This window comes from Triticum dicoccoides, chromosome 4B (genome assembly GCF_002162155.2).
Source record: "Triticum dicoccoides isolate Atlit2015 ecotype Zavitan chromosome 4B, WEW_v2.0, whole genome shotgun sequence".
NCBI classification, from domain to species: Eukaryota; Viridiplantae; Streptophyta; class Magnoliopsida; order Poales; family Poaceae; genus Triticum; species Triticum dicoccoides.
In genome coordinates, this window is record NC_041387.1 from 10945455 (window position 1) to 10961215 (window position 15761).

General features: G+C 44.9%; 1 long non-coding RNA gene and 1 pseudogene across 1 annotated transcript; one reads left to right on the top strand and one right to left on the bottom strand.

Moving 5' to 3' along the window:
* Positions 1 to 462: 462 nt before the first annotated feature.
* LOC119294559 lies at positions 463 to 1730 on the bottom strand (annotated as a pseudogene).
* A 4252-nt stretch (positions 1731 to 5982) lies between these two features.
* LOC119294560 lies at positions 5983 to 8174 on the top strand. The gene is made up of 3 exons (XR_005143455.1): positions 5983 to 6358; positions 6540 to 7766; positions 7856 to 8174. It is a non-coding gene; the product is annotated as an uncharacterized LOC119294560 (long non-coding RNA).
* The last annotated feature ends 7587 nt before the right edge of the window (positions 8175 to 15761 follow it).

The following is a 15761-nucleotide window of genomic DNA, read 5'->3' on the forward strand; positions in this document are numbered from 1 at the left end:
CAGAAAATCCCACCAAAACCGTTGGAAAAATCAGAGAAGAAAAAACTTTGCGAAGTAGCGCTGCATTGTGCAATTTGTATCGATTGGCCACTACTCTTCGCAGGGCGCGAAGAATAAGATTTTTTTTCGAAGAAGGAGAATATGACTGCCAAAAGTTGTCTTTTTTAAAAAAACTTTTGATCTATTCATTTTTAATTGTGATAGTACAACGAACATCAGAAATAAGAAGTAGAATATGACCACCAAAAGTTGTTAACATGGGTTATGGCGTACGGACCACGGCAATGCCAGCACCCTGGCTGAGATTCCCCCCGCTCAAGCTGAACCGGAAAGCATATGCCTGCTCTGTTTGTGGTATGCTGCTCTATTTGTTTTCCTTTTCACCCAGAGTTGCATGGCCTTTAGAAAAGACAGTCCCAGTTACTCTTGAGAATACGAGTACACCTCGGCAGTTACTCACACATATGCTTCTCATTATCGACAATCAATCTGCACAAGGCTTACTATATACGTATGTTGTAAAATCTGCACAATCAGTCTACACAACGCTAAGTAGTAGAAATCCTGTAAAATTCACACGTTCAATCATCATCAACACCCCCAATGTATCCTTTTTGGGACATGCATGAGCATGATCAAATCTTAGCTATCGTGAAGCAACCAACCAGTCCAACCATTCCCAACAAACAATCCAACCAACGAGTCCTAGGAATGGCCACACGCAAAGCAAGCCAGCATCTTGGAAGCGAAGCCACCCCTCTTCCTCGACGGCGGCAACGGCGATGGCGACGGCGGCATGGTGGGGATGTGGGACCCGTCCTTGCCGCACTTCTTGCAGCGCTCGCACTCGTCCTGGAAGGCCTTGAAGGCGCCGTTGCAGTACCTTGCCGCGTCCGCCACCGTCAAGCCCTCCACCAGCTTGTGCGGGTACGCATCCTTGGCATGGTCACCGTTGAGCGCCGCACCCAGTTGCACCAGCTCCGCTTGGAAGTCCGAGATCTGCGCGTGCTCCGCCGCCTCTGTTGGCCGCATCTTCACCGGCTCAGGCAGCGTGGCTGCAATGCACGCGACCCCGACATAACATACAATTAACACATGCATGATTTGCACCACCATAAAATGCTAGGAGCGCCTTGGTGTTGTTGCTGACGAGGCCGTGTGAGGTGGCCGAGTGCACGAAGAGGCGGTTGGGCTGGGTAGACGCGGGGTTGGACGCGAACCAGCGGTCGCACACGGCGAACTCCTGCGCGAGCTCGCGGTACACGGGCATGGCGTCCGGCCTGAACCCGCTCACGACCGTCTCCGCCATGCCCGGCTTCTCCCTCTCGGCCTGCTGCGCGAAGCCGCTCATGGGCGGCGCGGGGACGCCGGGCGGGGTGATGGGCGTGGCTTGGACGTCGATGAAGGGCGTGCCATAGACCTGCTCGTAGATGGCCTGGATGGAGTGGCCGGGGTCCGGGTCACGTACTGGGAGCCGTCGCGGAAGGGGACGGCCTTGGAGCTATGGTCGGCCACCACGACGAGGTTGGTCTCGGCGCCGGTGACGCCGTCGATGTCCGGGTTGAGGGATTTCATCCAGCCGAGCATGTGGTCGAAGGAGCGGTTCTCCTGCACCACCACCACCACCGTCTTGATCTTGCCCGCCATTTTCGATCGCTAGTTGCTTGCTCTTGATGTATTCTCCCGATCGATAGCTTGGCCGGCGTCTTGCTTGCGTTGGTATGTGGCTCGATCGCTGCGAGATGGAGAGAATTGAGAGACCAACAGTGTGCTTAAATATGAATATATTGAGTACGTAGCTGGGAGTGGAGTTGAGTGTGGAGATGGAAGAGTTCCAAAAGAGGCTCAGTTTTGTTCCAGTGGGATATTCCTTGCACAGAAACCCATCAATCAACAAGAAAGAAATGAACTGAAAATGAAAGGGGACAAGGCTTGCCTGACACCTCAACGTATGAAAAATCTTTGCGGGAAAAAATATTTTTGAGGCTTGGCGGCAAAGCGATCGACAGCACTGTGCTACCTAATTAAGAATTTATTTAAGCTGCAACTGCGTATTTTTTAACACTGTACAATCGCAAATGTCCACATACACGCACATATTTCATCTATGTGAACGCACGCACTGCACCGCATGCTGAAAATTTGGTTAGGCATGTACTCCAGTTAGTACAAAATTGAGTCATCTATTTTAAAACAGAGGGAGTAGATGGTCGTACATTTTGACTTTTCAGGAAGTATTTCAAATAATGTTAATTAGCTTCTGCGTCCCGCAAACTCGTGACATCTTGCCGTCCCAGAAAAACCGTGTTGAACACTTAAACAGGTCAGAGATCAATGCTCATTGCGCGCCAGCCTGCCCCAGTGCATATATTCAAGGAAAACTAACAAGTTGTAGCTCAATTCTTTGATTGAGGAGACTAAGAGCATCTTCAATAGATGATGCAAATTTAGAGTTATAGAAGTCGGTTTGCATAATTTACATCACTAAAAAATGTCTTCTACATCTTCAAAAAAGTCTCAACTCCAATGGATGATGTATATTTGGTGATGTAAAACTCTAACCCCAACGATGATATAAAAACAGCTAATGGCCGTGCGGCAGCCGTTGTACACTAGCATACCAATGTCCTCTTATATTGTCAAATTAAATTCCTCATCAGATGAGGATCATCCACGAAAGGGGAGTCGCACGTGCTCATCTTTAATATAATGTTTAATATTTGTTTGAAAAATAGTCAAGATTTCAAAGTATCCACAAATTATTTAACTGTGTATATTTTTTAAAAGATATTCAAAAATTATCAACATGGTTGTGCATTTTTCTAGAAATGGCCATGAACAGAAAATAAAAGTCAGAAAAGAAACACCGAAGAAGAATGTGAAAAAATAATAACGAAAACAGGTTGAAAATCCTAAACCCCCAAAAAAGAAATCACCAACAAATCAATGGCGCATCCCATTTTTGTTTGTTGCAATTGGATCCCTTCCTCGCGGCTAGCTGTGGACACGTTCGTTCCGGGGGAGGCAACGGACGTCGACGACAACGAAAGCAGCATGAAAATGTATCGATCGTTGTTCTTGGAAGTTGGAAGAGACCAGCTACGCTGTGCGTCAAACGTGGCCTCTTCGAGACACAGTGCCCGCAAACATCCCACATCGGTTTTGTATAGGACGTGGCTAGTTCTTAGTGGAATTAGGCTTAACCAAGTCTCAGTCGAGTGTTTAAACATGTATGAAAGGAAATAGATTTTTTTACACGAATGTTAATGTGATATCTCACGAATAAAGCATTGACGGAACATAAACCATATGCAGACTACTTTTAGTAAGACTGTTTTTTATAAACAGAAACATCAATAAACTATATGAGGACTACTCAGAAACACACGAAACCCATGACCACACGATAAACTTGACAAACATAACCGACGCGCAATGACCACATAGTCCATACTTGTACAACGCAAACAAGCCCCCAATAAGAACGCTTTGGCTGAAAGCAGCAGCCACTATCAAATCCATGGAGATGAGCCAAACCATGAGGTCACCAGCGAGTTCACCTTCATATGCTGCACCAACAGAGGCGAAGCAGGGGGCAAATATTGCTCCCAAAGCTCGGTTATGATAGTCACGAGCACGGTGATAGACCCGGCCTCAAAGTTATACTTCCTCCGTTCTAAAATAAGTTACCCAATTTTGTACTAACTTTACAGCTAGTATAAAATTGAATCACTTAATTTAGGACCAAGAAAGTATGACACAAGGTTGTTTCCTCGTCAAAATGTAACGTCTCCTCACCTCACGTGTGCTCCCTCAAGTTGACCTTCACCTTGACCTTGTTGGTTGATGGTGCTATCGCAAACAAAACCACACGATCAAAATCAATCCAGGTCGTTTCCTCGTCAAAATGTAACGTCTCCTCACCTCACCTGTGCACCCTCCTCCCACTCCCTTTTTTTTTCTTTTTCTCTGACCAATAAAGAAGAAGATTTTTTTATTTCCTGCCAAAAAATAAAAAATCCTTCTTCTTCTCCGCCCTTTTTCTTCCCTTTTATTTTTTCCCCTTTTGTAATAAACTAACAAATGAATGCACGAAACACGCCACTGCTTTTCTTCTTCTTCTTCGCGACGCATAACAAACAGCCCGCCGAAGTCCTCGTCGCCATCCATAACAAATGCGCTCATCTATAGGCCGACATCGAGATCCCCGGCGAGGACCAACGACTCGACTAATCATCATCAACCATCGACCCGTGCCTGCACTGCCCACCAGGCAGCAAAAAAGCGAACTGTTCCGGGTGCCCCGCTCGTACTCGCGTCAAAACCTCCCGGCTTCATCTGCGAAATTTTTTCCCACGCTTCTACCTTGACAAATCCCGCTTCTCTATTTAGTTTGGTATATTTATATTTCAAACTTTTTTTTAATATTTTTCTTCGGCTTTATCACAATTCATTAAGAAAAACTTTGTTCGCGCTTGGTGTGAAGAGTTAACACTTTTTAATTCATTATTTATTAAGAAAAAAATTGATCACCACATGGACGGCTAAGATTAGTCGGAAAGGGGATCGATCCGTGAGAAGCCAACGTCGACCAATCACCGACCAGCGATCCGTGTGTGCACACAATACTAGTTAGACTAGTTTTTTCTTCCTCTGAAATAAATACTATTTCCCATTTCTCTATGTGAAATAATTAATATCGTACCGAACCGAACCAAAGCGTCAGTCCCCACCGAAAAAAATCACAGCCCCCACCGAACCGAACCGAACCGAACCGAACCAAAATCACAGCCCCCACCGAACCGAACCAAAGCGTCAGTCTTTCCTCCTCCTCCTCCTCTCCTCTCCCCATTCCACAATCCCAAACCAGCCGCCGCCGCCCGCCTCCCACCCAACCCTGCCGCCGACCACCGCCGCCGCTCCTTCCCCGGCCTACGCCCCTCACCTTCTCTCCCTCCCAAGGCCCGGATCGAGCCGACGACGTGAGGAGGTACGGCCTGCAGAGCCCAAGCCCCACGACCAGATAGATTCCCAGGCCCACCCGGTCACTCACTAGCCTGCACTGTCTCAACGTGAAACACGCCTGACTCCTACTACAGTTCAACCTGGACAGTGCAGACGCGCAAATTTGAATGGATTTATATGCATGCACATTGCTATTGGACATATAAATGTACGCGCAATCTCGCCGACAGTAGGTGCAACGGCCGCTGGCAGCCAGGCCAGGGACCTCGCAAGCTCTAGCTAGGTGGTTGGGTCCTCGGAAATCATCATTCCGATCGACCGCCCTACTTTCTTGAGCAATCAAGCAATTTGCTGATATAAAACATGGTCCAGGAAGAAGACGAAGAATACAACTGGTTTCATATGTACTTTATGCTCATTCCTTTTAATCTTCAAATGATATAGGAGATTCTGTTGGTGCTCTATTAACATGATTGTTGTGTGCGTTTCTGTTACGTAATAATATTGTTGACAAGATATCTGAAATTACGATCGGAAGTTGCTGCCCGCCGGGTTGGTCTGCAAGAGGATGCCTTGCTCTCTCTCTCTTGCTGCGTAATTAACGTGAATTCAGCTAGGCGTTAATGTGGAGTAAGAGGCAAGGTACCATCTCTCTCTCTCTCTCTCTCTCTCTCTCTCTCTCTCTCTCTCTCTCTCTCTCTCTCTCTGATATGATCTATTTAAGCTTCTATGTCTTAATCAGCAATTAGATTACCACAAATTAGGTATGCATTTTGAGGTTATAACGATGCATGGTTCTGAGTTTTAGATTTAATTAGTCACTGTTGAACTATACATATTTTAGATCTTGGTTCTACTTTTCATTTCAGAAAAGTGTTATCTTTTAATTTATATTTATTGTTTTAAGAATGTGATATTTCCCTTTTAGGAAGAGTTGATCCCAGCTTCTTCCAAGTATAATTTGACTAAAAAGTAAAAACTGAGTGTCGTGTTTCTTAAATGGTCACCATATTTTACTATACTGTTTGTCATGTGAATAGATGAATGTGTAACTGAATGTTCTTTTCTATTCATGGTTGATTCACTGTTGAACTGTACATATTTAGGACGCTGTCAACCAAAGGCGAGAGCAGCTACATCTGTTGTATGCATACTTGCACTATTGTTTTCCTTTGGACTGTGATGTGATGAAACCTGATGTTATTACTTCTCGTATTTACAGGAAATAGTACTATAATGTGCTTATAGAGAGGACAACACCAAGCAAGATGAGCTATATTGAAAGGTGTATGTTGAGCTCTAAAGGCAAGCACGGCCCTGACACTGGCAGTCGGACAACTCGAGCGTGGCCTCCACTCTAGCGTGCAGTTCATCGGAGCCGTCACGCAGATAGGTACGTGTGCATGCAGCCAGGCCTTAAATCAAGTAATGGAGCAAAAACAATTTGGGTTCCCATTGAAGTGCATAGAATGCACAACGCATTATGTGCCATCATAAGCAGTGCATATAATAGCTACGATTTGCTTGATTTTGGTTCGTTTTATCCCTCTGAAGATTGAATGACCTCTCTTCAGGTGTGCTTGGTCTGCAGTGACGACCTTTGGGCCAACAACACATGGACATTTCAGAGATAAACTATTGCATCAGGTATAGTGTATTGCGGACAAGCCAGACATTAGTGTCTAGGTATTGATAGTTTGAGATAGACATGCCAATATGCATCTTCATTTATACAGCAGCCCATGCGTGTGGTAATATTTGAGAACAACAACTCTCATATTTTGTTTGCCCTTTTAGGCTAAAACAACATAGTTTGGTTTGAGGTGCTCTCACAAGATATCAGGTCTCTCCCTCTCTCCAGTTGGCTAATGGTGGTCATGTGTATGTTTTGGTAGACGAGATGTAGATTCCAGGAGCCTATCATAGTATGTTTGCCTTTTTATGCTAGAATAGCAGAGTTTGGTGGCTAGGTTGGATTGAAATATAATTGCTTGGTAAAACTGATGTCTAAAAGTAGTGCTTACTTCTTCTGCAAAGAAAATGTTGTGCCACTTGCTCACCCATGAGAACCATCTTTAACTGGGACGGTGTCAAAAGAAATTATGTAACTGGGACACAATAAAATAAATTGGTACAACTATATGGATTCCTTGGTAAGCTCATGATTCATCTGGCTAAGCAGTCTTAGTGGACCGCCAATGTTGTGTTATTAAGATGCAGGTTTCAATAGCCTTCATGTTTGAGGCTAAAATAATGTAGTTATCTCTGTAGTCTAGGGTAGATTGAAATAATTGTTTATCCTTGAAGCAAATCAAGTAAACAACTGCCAGTAGATGATGAGGTGCCTTCTGCAAACAAAAAAACTAAGCTCTAAGCGAGTATTTTTAGGCGACCTATCTTTTTCGTTGATTTGTTTAATCCTTCCTCTGCTCAATTGATGTGAACCACAAACCTTGCTCTGCTAAATTGATGTGAACCACAATCCTTGCTCTGCTCAATTGATCTTCCCAGCAAATCAATGAACATGTGCCCACAGGGACACAGTCAAAGGTGCGCCTGTCAACTTAATGGTTTTCATCCATAGTGCTTTGCCATTATTTTTATTTTTATTGTTTTTCTCATTTGCCACTGTTGCCCATTCTTTCTGGGACCAGTATATACATCATGATTTTATTTTTATGTAATTTTTATTTATACTTGAAGCAAGGTATCTGAAAACCTGATGGGAAATGAGGAGGTGCCCTTTGCAAGTAAAAAGACTAAGTTGGAGACCAAGTGCCTTTAGGCAACGCGCCCTTTTGGTTCGTTTGTTCGGTACTTTTTTTTTGCTAATTTACTGCTCCCTGTGGTATATATGTTTTGATTTTTGTTTGGAATTCTATTTCTGCAGGATCGTAGCGTATCAGTTGCCGATGTGCAGAAAATGCTGATTTAGCGGATGGATGGCCTTTTCCATCTGGGATCGCTTTTGTTGCGACCTGTCGCTTATAATAGAGTGATCTGTTTTGCTGATCCTGGCCAAGTGGAATGTACTGTCTGTCAATGTCCAAATGCTGCAGTCAGTAGTTAGTGTGACATGGATCTTTGACTAATGTATCCCATCAGTTTAGCCGTGTGTTGCTAGCTGATGTGAAAGTATGTGTGATTACCATACTTATTATGATTATGGATGTTGCTACACGTTTCATTAGCTAAATTTTACCTATGCATTCTGCCTGTGGATGCCATTTCCTCTATTCTTGTATGTGTTTTGTACATGCTTCAGATTTGGATCATATAAAATGCCCTTTTGGGAATGACTGTGAGGTAAGTTTCACTGGCATCTTATAAGAGTATCAAGCAGGAAATACGTGCCATTAACTCTCATGTCAGTAGTTCCATTCACAAAATGTCATGCTTGCCTTGCATTTGATATATAATTGCCTTGGCAATTGCAATGACACTGGCAAATATTATCTTATCCCAGACAGCGGCAATGCTCTACATTTAGTGTATCCTCGATGTATGATTAGTTTTCTTTGGGAGCACTGATAGGTCTGCTTGGCCGCTGGGACAATACACTGGACCAGGCACCGTGCGCCAGGGCGCACTTCCGATCTAGTGTATCATTAGGGCATCCACAGTGTGTAGAGGCAACCCAGCCTCTAAGGTGGGCCCCATACACCTGCCTCTAAGCCAATGCATCCTTCCCGCAATGTGAGCCTCTAAGCCCATGGGCCCACCAGCTGCCTCTAACCACCGAACACTCTTCCCTTCGCGCAAAAAAATCCCCAATCGATTCCAATCCCTAGCGGCTGCAGGAACCACGCCATCGTCTCGACCGTCTCCGGCGACCAGGCGAACCAAATACCTCGCGCGAGGCCGGACGACGGAGGCGGTTGATCTAGCAGCTGGATGTGGACTGCTGGTGGTGGCGGGGGGTGCAGTAAATGCGCCGGCAAGTGCGTCGAGGCGCAGCCGCCGGTCTATTCCTGCTGACCAACTGCGCCGGCGATGCCGAGGAAGCGCTACGCTGATAGCGGCGGCAGCGGCGTTGTGCGAGTACTAGGCGCAGGTCTGGAGCATGGGCGGGTTCACGCGGAAGCACAAGGTGAGATGTGCTGTTCATGGGTTCCCTGTACGTGAGTATGTGACTTTGTATTTTGGTGGCTTTTGAGCTGAATATAGTAGGGAATATCACAGATCTCCATTACAGCCTTCTTATATTAAACATTAGGAAAAATAAAAGATCTAGCAATACAAATATTTTGGTGGCAGCATACAGAGTACATGGTGAACAAATCTGGAATAAACTAGTCCAGAAATAAAATTACAAATTATTTGTTGGGCCTCTAATACAAGCTAAGGCTGACCACCCCCGAATCGTTGCCATAGATACTCTATCAAATCGCCTTTGAGTTGTCGATGTGCACCACACCGCTTCCTCTACCACGCCGATACCATCACTGCCACGACAGAGGATGACAACCCACAAGGGGATGAATTGTTGCTTTTTTATAAATAAGAGTGTCGAACCCAATGAGGAGCTAAAGGTAGAATTTATATTCCCTTCATGTTTTATCAGCCACCGATACAACTCTACGCACACTTAACATTTGCTTTACCTAGAACAAGTATGAAACTAGAAGTATTTTGTAGGTGTAAAGGAATAGGTTTGCAAGACAGTAAAGAACGTGAGAATAAAAGTTAGGTGTTGTTTTACTAAAAGAACGATTAAATTAGTATATCGAGTGTGGAAAAGTGGTGGTATGATTTGCAGAATTGTCCCTAAGCAATTGGGTAAGTTACTAGACCGATAGCAAGTTTTTATGTGGGAGAGGCCATTGCTAGCATGCCATCCCTTACTTAGAATTCTATGACTTATGATTGGAACTATAATCAAGCATCCGCAACTACTAACGTTCATTATAGGTAAAATCCAACCATAGCATTAAGATATATTGGTCCCTCTTCAATACCGTATGAATCAAGTTCTATGGTAGGAAGAAGCTTCTGTCACTCTTGCCCTCCAATGAATAGTCCTATCAACATACAACTAACCCTATGGTGTGATCCACACACGCGCTCATATGATGGGCACCAAAGAACAACAACATAACCACAAGCAAATTAAACCAATCATAGCAATTCACCAATTACCCCAGAGGACAAAAAAATCTACTCAAACATCATAGGATGGATAATAATATGAAGAATAAAGCACCATGTTCAACTAGAGGGTCCAACGGATTGCGGGAGGGAGAGACCGCTGAATATAGATGAGGGAAGGTGATGGAGGTGTTGGTGAAGATGACAGAGTTGTTGGAGTAGATCACTGTCACATGATGATTGCCCTGGCGGTGTTCTAGCGCCACCGGAAGAGAGGAGGAGAGAGACCGCCTCCTTCTTCTTCTTCTTTTTCCTTGACCCCCTCCCCCTAGATGGGAGGAGGGTTTCCCCTCTAGTCCTTGGTCTTCATGGCTCCTGGAGGGCAGGAGCCCCTCCTAGCTTGGATCTCTCTCTGTTCTCTTCTGTTTCGCGTTTGTGTTTTTTGGCCGAAAACTGTTTCTTAAATTCACGGATATCCGTAACTCTGACTGGGCTGAAATTTTAACATGATTTTCTTCCGGATATTATCTTTCTTGCGGTGAAAGAAGGGATGCAACCAACTTACGAGGATCATCCACGAAAGGGGAGTCGCACGTGCTCATCTTTAATATAATGTTTAATATTTGTTTGAAAAATAGTCAAGATTTCAAAGTATCCACAAATTATTTAACTGTGTATATTTTTTAAAAGATATTCAAAAATTATCAACATGGTTGTGCATTTTTCTAGAAATGGCCATGAACAGAAAATAAAAGTCAGAAAAGAAACACCGAAGAAGAATGTGAAAAAATAATAACGAAAACAGGTTGAAAATCCTAAACCCCCAAAAAAGAAATCACCAACAAATCAATGGCGCATCCCATTTTTGTTTGTTGCAATTGGATCCCTTCCTCGCGGCTAGCTGTGGACACGTTCGTTCCGGGGGAGGCAACGGACGTCGACGACAACGAAAGCAGCATGAAAATGTATCGATCGTTGTTCTTGGAAGTTGGAAGAGACCAGCTACGCTGTGCGTCAAACGTGGCCTCTTCGAGACACAGTGCCCGCAAACATCCCACATCGGTTTTGTATAGGACGTGGCTAGTTCTTAGTGGAATTAGGCTTAACCAAGTCTCAGTCGAGTGTTTAAACATGTATGAAAGGAAATAGATTTTTTTACACGAATGTTAATGTGATATCTCACGAATAAAGCATTGACGGAACATAAACCATATGCAGACTACTTTTAGTAAGACTGTTTTTTATAAACAGAAACATCAATAAACTATATGAGGACTACTCAGAAACACACGAAACCCATGACCACACGATAAACTTGACAAACATAACCGACGCGCAATGACCACATAGTCCATACTTGTACAACGCAAACAAGCCCCCAATAAGAACGCTTCGGCTGAAAGCAGCAGCCACTATCAAATCCATGGAGATGAGCCAAACCATGAGGTCACCAGCGAGTTCACCTTCATATGCTGCACCAACAGAGGCGAAGCAGGGGGCAAATATTGCTCCCAAAGCTCGGTTATGATAGTCACGAGCACGGTGATAGACCCGGCCTCAAAGTTATACTTCCTCCGTTCTAAAATAAGTTACCCAATTTTGTACTAACTTTACAGCTAGTATAAAATTGAATCACTTAATTTAGGACCAAGAAAGTATGACACAAGGTTGTTTCCTCGTCAAAATGTAACGTCTCCTCACCTCACGTGTGCTCCCTCAAGTTGACCTTCACCTTGACCTTGTTGGTTGATGGTGCTATCGCAAACAAAACCACACGATCAAAATCAATCCAGGTCGTTTCCTCGTCAAAATGTAACGTCTCCTCACCTCACCTGTGCACCCTCCTCCCACTCCCTTTTTTTTTCTTTTTCTCTGACCAATAAAGAAGAAGATTTTTTTATTTCCTGCCAAAAAATAAAAAATCCTTCTTCTTCTCCGCCCTTTTTCTTCCCTTTTATTTTTTCCCCTTTTGTAATAAACTAACAAATGAATGCACGAAACACGCCACTGCTTTTCTTCTTCTTCTTCGCGACGCATAACAAACAGCCCGCCGAAGTCCTCGTCGCCATCCATAACAAATGCGCTCATCTATAGGCCGACATCGAGATCCCCGGCGAGGACCAACGACTCGACTAATCATCATCAACCATCGACCCGTGCCTGCACTGCCCACCAGGCAGCAAAAAAGCGAACTGTTCCGGGTGCCCCGCTCGTACTCGCGTCAAAACCTCCCGGCTTCATCTGCGAAATTTTTTCCCACGCTTCTACCTTGACAAATCCCGCTTCTCTATTTAGTTTGGTATATTTATATTTCAAACTTTTTTTTAATATTTTTCTTCGGCTTTATCACAATTCATTAAGAAAAACTTTGTTCGCGCTTGGTGTGAAGAGTTAACACTTTTTAATTCATTATTTATTAAGAAAAAAATTGATCACCACATGGACGGCTAAGATTAGTCGGAAAGGGGATCGATCCGTGAGAAGCCAACGTCGACCAATCACCGACCAGCGATCCGTGTGTGCACACAATACTAGTTAGACTAGTTTTTTCTTCCTCTGAAATAAATACTATTTCCCATTTCTCTATGTGAAATAATTAATATCGTACCGAACCGAACCAAAGCGTCAGTCCCCACCGAAAAAAATCACAGCCCCCACCGAACCGAACCGAACCGAACCGAACCAAAATCACAGCCCCCACCGAACCGAACCAAAGCGTCAGTCTTTCCTCCTCCTCCTCCTCTCCTCTCCCCATTCCACAATCCCAAACCAGCCGCCGCCGCCCGCCTCCCACCCAACCCTGCCGCCGACCACCGCCGCCGCTCCTTCCCCGGCCTACGCCCCTCACCTTCTCTCCCTCCCAAGGCCCGGATCGAGCCGACGACGTGAGGAGGTACGGCCTGCAGAGCCCAAGCCCCACGACCAGATAGATTCCCAGGCCCACCCGGTCACTCACTAGCCTGCACTGTCTCAACGTGAAACACGCCTGACTCCTACTACAGTTCAACCTGGACAGTGCAGACGCGCAAATTTGAATGGATTTATATGCATGCACATTGCTATTGGACATATAAATGTACGCGCAATCTCGCCGACAGTAGGTGCAACGGCCGCTGGCAGCCAGGCCAGGGACCTCGCAAGCTCTAGCTAGGTGGTTGGGTCCTCGGAAATCATCATTCCGATCGACCGCCCCACTCAAACGGTCGCAGAGAGCGTCAAACAGGGGTGACCCTTCGTTACTCCTACACAGCGCTTACAGCCCCGAACGTGTATGGCCGGCCATTGTAAGTAAGCTTCCAGCTTGCATTTCAGTTTTTTGTTTTCTTTTTGTGCTACTGGTTACTTGGTATGTTCTTTAATTTTTATGATTTTATTTTTATCTTTCTTTTTCATTTTATTATTTTTTGTTTTTTCAATGGTGAGCAATTTTGATAGTCACGATTTCTTTCCAAATTCGCCAACATTTTTAAAATTCATGGTTTTTTAGAAAAATTCATCAATAATTTTCAAATAGCTAACATTTTTTAAATTTAGAAACAATTTTGAAATTGGTAATAAATTCAAATTCATGAATAAAATTTTGAATTCAAGACCATTTTCCAAATTTATGAAGTTTTTTTTCACATTAATCAACATTTTGTAAAACTTCTGAACTCTCTTCAAATCTACGAGTAGTAAGCGAGTGAGCCGTCCAGGAGCTCGGACGATTGAGCGAGCGAGCGAAAAGAAAACCTAATGAAGATAGCTAACAAGTGATCATAACTTTGTTTGAGCCGCGGGCCGTGGCCAGCAACCCGGAGTGAGCGTTGTTTCACCAGCCGGCGCTTGAAGTGCTGAGGAGTAGCTCCCTTATTTGTTTGTATGCAACCTTTGCCTTTGGATTCCTATCGATCTAGAACCAATCGACCATGCTTCACACAATCGCGCCGTCACCCTTCAATGTCTCCACACGACACCCTCCATTGTCGCCTTGCTGCGGCGCTTCCCATATTTCTTCCAACCTACAATGGCGGAAGTAGGATTGCTGAAATCCTAATGTTGAGGTGGCGGCACATGCGAGTGAAAAGTTTGTGGCTTGCCAGAAAGTAATAGGTCACATGTGTAATCATGTAATTTCATTATTGACCCATCGTGGTCTCTATATTTTATCACGTACTCCCTCCGTTCTAAATTACTTGTCGCGGTATGAATGTATCTAGATGTATTTTAGTTCTAGGTACATCCATTTTTGCGACGAGTAATTTGAAACGGAGGAAGTACATCCATGTCTTGCTAATTCAGTGATGCATGTCATTAACGATTTTTTGTCAAAAAAGACCACATACGATTTCATATTGACAAAAAAGACCATCTACGCACCGTATTGACAAAAAAGACCACTTACGTCATGGCGGCAGGGCCAGCAGCCGACACATGGCACTTGCCGCCACAGGCGCTGGCGGCGGGACCTGCCACCGTGGGCGGTGGCGGCAGCCCAGGTATATAACCGGTTCTCGAGCAAGTAACGGAACAAGAAGAGGCTGGTGGCCCCTGCCGCCACATGCCATGACGGCAGGTTTGATGCGTGCGACGTGAAAATGTCTTAGTCCTCGCACTGCCGCTGCATGAAAGTATTTACTGGCTGCTGCACGTACATTCTGACGCATGCAGGCCATTATATGCATGGTCATACGTATACGCGGCAACAACAAAGGCACCTGCATGGACGTACGGAGGTAAAAAGTCTAGCTTATACCAGGTCCCAGCCAGTAGTGGCAAACATTGCACGCAGCCAGCGAGGATCTAGAAGCTCTACAGATGGAGAGATGCAGCCGGAATAACACAGCTATCCGCAGGCGCATTGTCGCGCGCAGCAGCAGCTGCTGCCGCCTACAGGCGTGGCGGCGGGGCCCACCTGGCCTCGCCCCGTTCTGTCACGCGGCATCTGAGATGAAAAACCTGTTGCCCCGAAGCTGCCGCCTGCGCTCGTGGCGGCATGTCTCGCCGCCGGCGCCCGTGGCGGCAGGTGCCACGTGTCGGCTGCCGGACCTGCCGCCACCGTATATGTGGTCTTTTCTGTCAATACGCCGTGCAGGTAGTCTTTTTTGTCAATACGAATTCGTATGTAGTCCTTTTTGACAAAAACTCGTCATTAACTGATAGTATACTTGTACCAACGGGAAGTACAAAATAAACTGATGGATGACGATACTCTGCAGTTTGCATATCCCGGACGCACAAGCAAGAGCAACTTTTGAACTACATTGCATTTTCGCACGTGGCTCATGGATCGACCGGAGATATGATCAGGCACGAAACCGAAAGGATCACTGCGAAGCAAAGCCAAGGAAAATTTAAAGGGGCGTGACCACGACTCGTGCTAGCTGTTGCACGTACGTACACCGCAGCGTGCGGTTTTAATTACTCGGGTAATTTTTTTGACATTAATTACTCGGGTAACTAATCAGGCATGCATGCTACTCCCTCTCTCTCAGTTTACAGGGCGTGCGCGTATCCCTAGTCTTCAATTTGACCAATCTAATACAGGACATATATTACAAAAAATATAACAATATAAACTTTAGATGTTCTATTTTCAAACGATATAATTTTTATGTTATATAGTTTATATTAGGGTGATCAAATTAGCAACCTGAGTATATGCATAGGACTTGTAAACTGAAACGAAGGTATAGTACCTATCGTTTGCACTCCATGTCTACGTGTCT